This window comes from Anarrhichthys ocellatus, unplaced genomic scaffold (genome assembly GCF_004355925.1).
Source record: "Anarrhichthys ocellatus isolate YVR2014 unplaced genomic scaffold, GSC_Weel_1.0 scaffold1219, whole genome shotgun sequence".
In the NCBI taxonomy this organism is placed as follows: domain Eukaryota; kingdom Metazoa; phylum Chordata; class Actinopteri; order Perciformes; family Anarhichadidae; genus Anarrhichthys; species Anarrhichthys ocellatus.
Genome location: NW_022281193.1, coordinates 1 through 6,495, shown reverse-complemented (window position 1 = coordinate 6,495; position 6,495 = coordinate 1). Strand labels below are relative to the sequence as shown.

Below are 6,495 nucleotides of genomic sequence, written 5' to 3'. Positions count from 1 at the left end.
ACACACACACACACACACACACACACACACACACACACACACACACACACACACACACACACACACACACACACACACACACACACACACACACACACACACACACACACACACACACACACACACACACACACACACACACACACACACCATGAGATGCATCAATTATCTGAGAGGGAGGCTGGCTGCAGAGCTGACTGGAGGGTTTCCTTCCCTCCCGCGGGAAATGAGTCAGAGACAGCACCACCCGACCGAGCGAATGGCATCGAGGCACTGCTGCAGCTCACAGCCAATCAGAATCACTTCCTGTCTGCTCTCTTTCTCCAGCTCACTGACACACACACACACACACATGCGCGGAGCTACAGACACCAACAGACAGCGAGGCTGAGGGGCGTCGTTAGGCCTCTTGTAGGGGGGCTGAAGCCCCCCTAAAATGTTCTTCAGACCCCCCAAATAATTTGGCATTATTGGCTTTAATAAATGTCATTAAATTAAACTATTGTTTCTCACATGGACAAGTTATTTATAACTCTAACATGCTACATATGTGCGTGCGTTCTGGTTTGTATGTTTTCTCCCCCTTCAAATTACAATCCAACAGCCTATCATCATACTTAACGATATAAACCCCGGGCACTAGGACCTTGGGGAGGCTGCTGCGTGCATGTTTTTTTTCCATTGAATGGTATATTTGACACTGAACTAGTTCATCTTTATCTCAGTGTTAGTGTCCAAATGAGCATAAAATATCACTGGTATGTAAAAACTACACGGACAACAAAATAGATGTAAATGTTGATCAAAATCTTATTCCCTTCTGCTCATAATAAAACAAGTAAACAACTCAAAAGTTGACACTGTCAGGTCCATTCTCCATCCATTGTGTGCGGTCCCTTTAAGAATTAGGATTTGGGAGTGACGCGGATATGAAAGCTAGTTTATCCGTCTTTCCTTTACAAGCAGGAAAATTATTTCTCTCTCTTTATTTGAGAAAAGTTCATATTTGTGTTGTCAAATTTCACTATGAAACTCAAATTCTGTCTCTTGTGTTATCATATACTGAATGCAAGCAAAACTACAGAGGCAAAATCACACTCTTTCTGATTGAACCAATCTATGAACTGTCTGAAACAATGGATATCCGCGGCCCCAAATGGGCCCCAAAAAGAATTGCTGCATGCATAGCACGCAAACATGCCCCTCCCCTTGGGGCTAAGCCCCCCCTTTCTTTGAATCCTAGACACGCCCCTGGGTATAAATATCTGAGGCCGTGTGAACGTGGCTTTCTCAATCACCACTTATTTAGAAGCACTATTTTCTTCACTCCTACTTTGCTAAAGGGAAGCTGCATCACGTGAACATGCTGTGTCATGTGAACACTCGGGTGAAAGCAGGTTTCAGGAAGTCAGATGCATGACTTTTCAAAACCGACAAAAATAATGTATGTGACACCAACATCAGAGCAGGACAAACGTCTTTTTATCTCTTGAAGTTTAATGAAGGTGTAAACGGGTTGTATAAACGATGTAAAGATTCAGGATTCTGAGGAGCCCCATAACATTCTAACCAGACAACCAAAGTCTAATTTCTTTATATTAACATTTAATTTATTTAGTATTACTTTCTAACATGTGGAACATCTCCTTTCCTTTTGGATTGGTCATTGCCATCAGTCTCGCAGCCTTTTTAAGTCTCGAGATTTAAAAAAGTCTTAGTCGACTATCAGTCATACTGATTTGTAGTCTAATAGATTAGCTGATGTAATCAAAAACTTTCCCCAAAAAGAATCATTTAGACCACTTTAGATATTGTGCTTACCAGAAATATGTTATAAGTTTCCTTGGAAATTGTCACGATCAGGCTTTGTGTTCTGTGTGTTTCTTTCTGTAGTTCCTCACCCTACCTGTCAGCCACTCCCTCAGTACCAGTCTAACTCCCTCAGTACCAGTCTAACTCCCTTCACCTGCCCCTGATCACTAATCAAGCACTCCTTCATCAGCACAACTCTCCTCACCTGTTCTAGCCACTATTTAAACCCCTGCCTCCCAGTCACACACTGCCAGATCATTGTTTGTGTTCTACCCGCCCGTTTGTCTTGCCCCCGGTTTCCCACGTTTGCCCATTACCACGTTTTGCACCTCTGATATCTGTTCTTAAGATATTTGAACAGTCCTTAAAGGAGAATGTGAAAACCTTGAACACTGTTAGACGTGATAACTCATTAGGTGTGAGTACAGAACTCAGTTGTGTCCACACTTGACACTTCAAATCGGCTTGTCTGATTGGATAGTGGTCATATATATTTCGAGGTCAAGGGAGCGGCTGTCCAACGGTGGATAAGGACATTTTATTTCCTATAAATTCTTCACAATAAAAGTCACCCTTTATTTTTGTTGCTTTATTTTGCTACTTTTCCTCCCTGCGGTATTTGTGGACTTGTTTTATTGAAGAATAGACGTTTGTCGTTACGTTTCACCCAAAACAAAAATACGTTTCACTTCCTGTACAGAACTACAACTTGTCAGTGATCTGAGTCGGCACTTCTGAAGAGTCTTAAATTCAGCTAAATGCTCTTACGTCCTCCAGGGAGCACTGGTAAATAATGTAAACGCTACACTCTGCACATGCTGTCATCATCTCCAGTCATCTGTAAAGCAGCACCACATCTCTGGTACATGCAGCTATTGCTCATAAGCCTCCACTGCTTTGATTCAAGTCAGGAGTACAACACCTTCAACTGCTCTACAGAGAATTCTCTGTCGCTGATTTCCCAAACTTCTACTTGGACTTGAATCCTCTTAATTCAACGAAACTCAAGTTTCTGTTCAGACAGAAAGTATCACCTGTAACTGAAAAAACGCTGCATGACTGATCCCTCTGATGTGTCTGAAACCAGCAATGTGCCTTTAAAACCGCAGGACTCTCTGCTTCTCTTTATTTCTTCCTGCACTGATCTGATGATTTCCTCTTTTTCTGTTGTTGTTGTTGTCCCCTTTTTTGTTCTGCAGTTCCAGTTAACGTGTTGGGGGATTAGAGCTGCTCCAGTGCTGGGAAATGTTGAGCGAGATAGTAAATAATAGAAACCACTTGATGTTTCTGAGCTAAACAACACCGTTTTTGGGGCTTTCGTATGGCTGTTGAAGCAGTTACAATGTCAAAGTTAATTCTGGGATGACATGTTCTGCACTGTTGAGTACACAGAGTCGCCCACTGAGCACAGCGGGAGTCTGTCATGAAGTTACACTTAATTACTGTAAAGACATGAGGAAATGGAAAGATAATCTGGCACAGCTTCAGATGTTTGGAATGGACTGAGATCTAAAAAGTAAAGTTAGAAATGTAGAATATGGTAATAGCTGTTATCAAAAAAGTTTTGATTATTTGATGATTTAAAGGAACCATTTTATATTTTACAAAATAGGCTTATTCAATTTATTTTTATGAGTTAAATGAGGCATTTGATATGTAGTCTGACGGTTAAATATGGATCTACCGTAGTGACAGGCTTATCTTAGCTTAGCATAAAGACAGCTAGCCTGGCTCTGTCCAAAGTTAAAAACTATACTACTCTAAAGATGTGCTTGTTACTGTATTAGTGTTTATTTATTACTGGACTGGTAATTCTGTTAGCTGTTAGCCAAACACACTGTCCAGGATAATAACAGTGAGACTGATGCTCTACGCAACTAATTGGCTGTAAAGCGTTGTGAAAAACATTTCATCACATTTAAAAACAAGCTGCGTTGTATGCACGCAATCTGTCGATGTATGAGACACGTCATACAATCTCGCCAACAACTAAATTAAACTCACAAAGCTTTCTGCCCACGAAGCATCGGATGAGTTGCGGAGCAATACATCAGTGTGTATACTGGTGACACGACACACTGAGCTTAAATCAAACAACATACAACACATTCAATAATCAGCTTAAGAGTTGTTCACGTTTGATTGATTTGCACAGAACAAGTGAATGTTTTCCGGTCTCACACTTTATTTTCCACATTACAGTATCACTCATCCCATATTGCATTGTTCCATATTACAGTGCAGCTGATGCATCTGAGCAATTCTGACAGTAAGATCAATGACAAAGCACCAGCCAGCCGTGCACACAGACAAGATCATTTCCATGCCGGTGTCGTGCCAACAGGCCACCAACAGCTGAACCGTGTCATAAACACAAACAAACAAACCTCCCTGCAATCAGACGGGGACCGACATCAACACAATCCACCACGTTTTCCTCCTCCGGTGCGGAAACAGTAATCTGACCTGTTCTACAGCTTTAAAGTTACCGTGAACTTCATCTCACAAGTGATCTGATTGAAAAACACCGACTGCCTGATAAGGAAACGCGTTTGACCTTTATGACGATCCCTTCTGAGAAGATGATTCTGAGGCTTTGACATGTCGGGTCTGGAGGTGATTTTCCCAGTGGGTAGTCATCATTTTTATCAGATTAAATATAATTTGCCAGACAAGCGCAGCTATGCAGAGACACATTGATTGATGCTATAAATTTAAGGTCGAAATCTCCAAGTAAAGATTTCTCAGATACAAACAATTCATTTTGCTGAAATCAAAAAGCGGAAAACATTTTGGCATCTTTGTTCTGCTCCCTGACACAAAGGTTTTAAAGGGACAGTTCACCCCCAAAATCAAAAATACCTATTTCCCCCCTCTTAACTGTAGTGCTATTTATCAATCTTGATTGTTTTAATGTGAGTTGCCGGGTTTTGGAGATATCGGCGGGAGAGATGTCTGCCGTCTCTCCAATATAATGAGACTACATGGCACTTGTGGTGCTCAAAACGCCCCCAAAAAACTACATTTCAAACCTCAAGAGCCACGTCTCTTTCCAAAAATAATGACCCGGTTACCAGAGATAATCCACAGCTCTTTATTGTGAGCAGTTTCATTTAGGAACTATGGTTAAAAAAGAAAATAGCACCACAGGTAAGAGGAAAAATGTGAATTTTTGATTTTGTGGTGACCTGTCCCTTTAAGACAATTACTGCCACAGCATTGGTCCTAATTGCGATGGAACATGCATACTCATGCATTGAGTATGTTGTTACTGACTGTCTGTAACAGACATATTTAAATGCTTTGTCTGCTTGTTGGCCTGCATTCTTGCTCGATTTTGAAAACACAGTAAAGTCCAAATGTTCTCTATAAATGTCTGTGCCTCACTGGGGAATACTATATCTAGTAGCTCAATGTGCTTTGCGCTGCCTTCAGTGGCTGATGTGGTTTGGCTGCAGTGGTGACAGAGCCAAAGTGGATTAGTCTGTGTTTTAAAAGAGAGGCAGAGGAGCTGCAACTGCACTAAATACAGATGAACTCCCCTCCATAGCCTCCTGACACCACTGTGCAGATAGCTTGAATAGTGGATTGTTGAGTCTTTAACTATTTGATATTAAATTTGACTGAGGTTATTTGTTTGTGTGTCTTCTAAGAAGCAGTTTAAGTATCCTGTTGGTTTATGAAGTAACTTCTTACATGTACATGACTCTAAATTTGTAACAGGAACAAAACAATTTCCTAGTTTTACGTGGGCACAAAGTGTATGGGGCAACATCAGGAAATAACCTGCTGACTCATAATTGAACACCCATTCCTGGCACCTGTTTGTGTGGGAACGAGATCTGATGTGGAGCCTGTGGGACTAAACGAACCAATGACTGGTACAGCACAGACGTGCAAGCACTCGTCATCCTCCTGCCATGAAATAGCCCGGCAGCAGCAGGAGACTCAAAGCCTGCCAGACGTCTAACTGACGGACTGAGATGCAAACATCAAACGGCCCGTAGCTGTCTCTCTCTATTTGTTCTCCCCTTAATGGCATTTTCCTCCTTGACTGCCAATAAAGAAATGCTAAATTATTATATAAAAGATAAAACACAAGAACAAGACAGAGCAGTAAATGTTCAGAGTAGAATCAGGTTGTAACCAGTGAGCGTGTATAAGAAGAGGACGCAGTCATCGTAACGTCACCCGCTGGTTTGTGGACTGATGTTATGAAGCCTCGAGTCGCCATCTTGGATTATAGCAAAGATAGCAAAAACAGCACAACAGCACAAAAAGCCTGTCAGATTCGCGAGGCCCTCAAAGGTGGTCACGGTGACTCTGAGGTGAAGTCTCAGTAAACTCATTAAGGGAGGAGGTGCGTTCAGGCCTCTGAAGGCCACATACTGGATGTGTATGCAGCCGCCGAATTTAGACAGATAAATGACAGATTTAATGTCTCTTTAGATTTAATGTTTGCTTTTCGATGGAGGAAATATAAAAATGTATGTTAATATAACGAGGTAGGTTGAATTTGAATGACCATCTTAGATAAACATTTGCTCAGCTGTCTCAATCTTCTCTCCAATGCAACCGATGACTCTGTTTGGTGTCCAACTCTCTGTCCCGTAACCTAAATAACGCTCTCCAGAGTCACACACACACACACACACACACACACACACACACACACACACACAC

The 6,495-nt window shown here is 41.7% G+C and overlaps 1 protein-coding gene across 1 annotated transcript in view; it reads right to left on the bottom strand.

Annotated features, from left to right (window-relative positions):
• Positions 1-1,875, bottom strand: part of LOC116377413 (long-chain-fatty-acid--CoA ligase 6-like) — a gene marked incomplete at its 3' end in the record, with an annotated part of 7,888 nt that extends 6,013 nt beyond the window's left edge. The window contains exon 1 of the mRNA XM_031839050.1: positions 1,822-1,875. The remainder of the gene's footprint in view (positions 1-1,821) is intronic.
• Between the last annotated feature and the right edge of the window lie 4,620 nt (positions 1,876-6,495).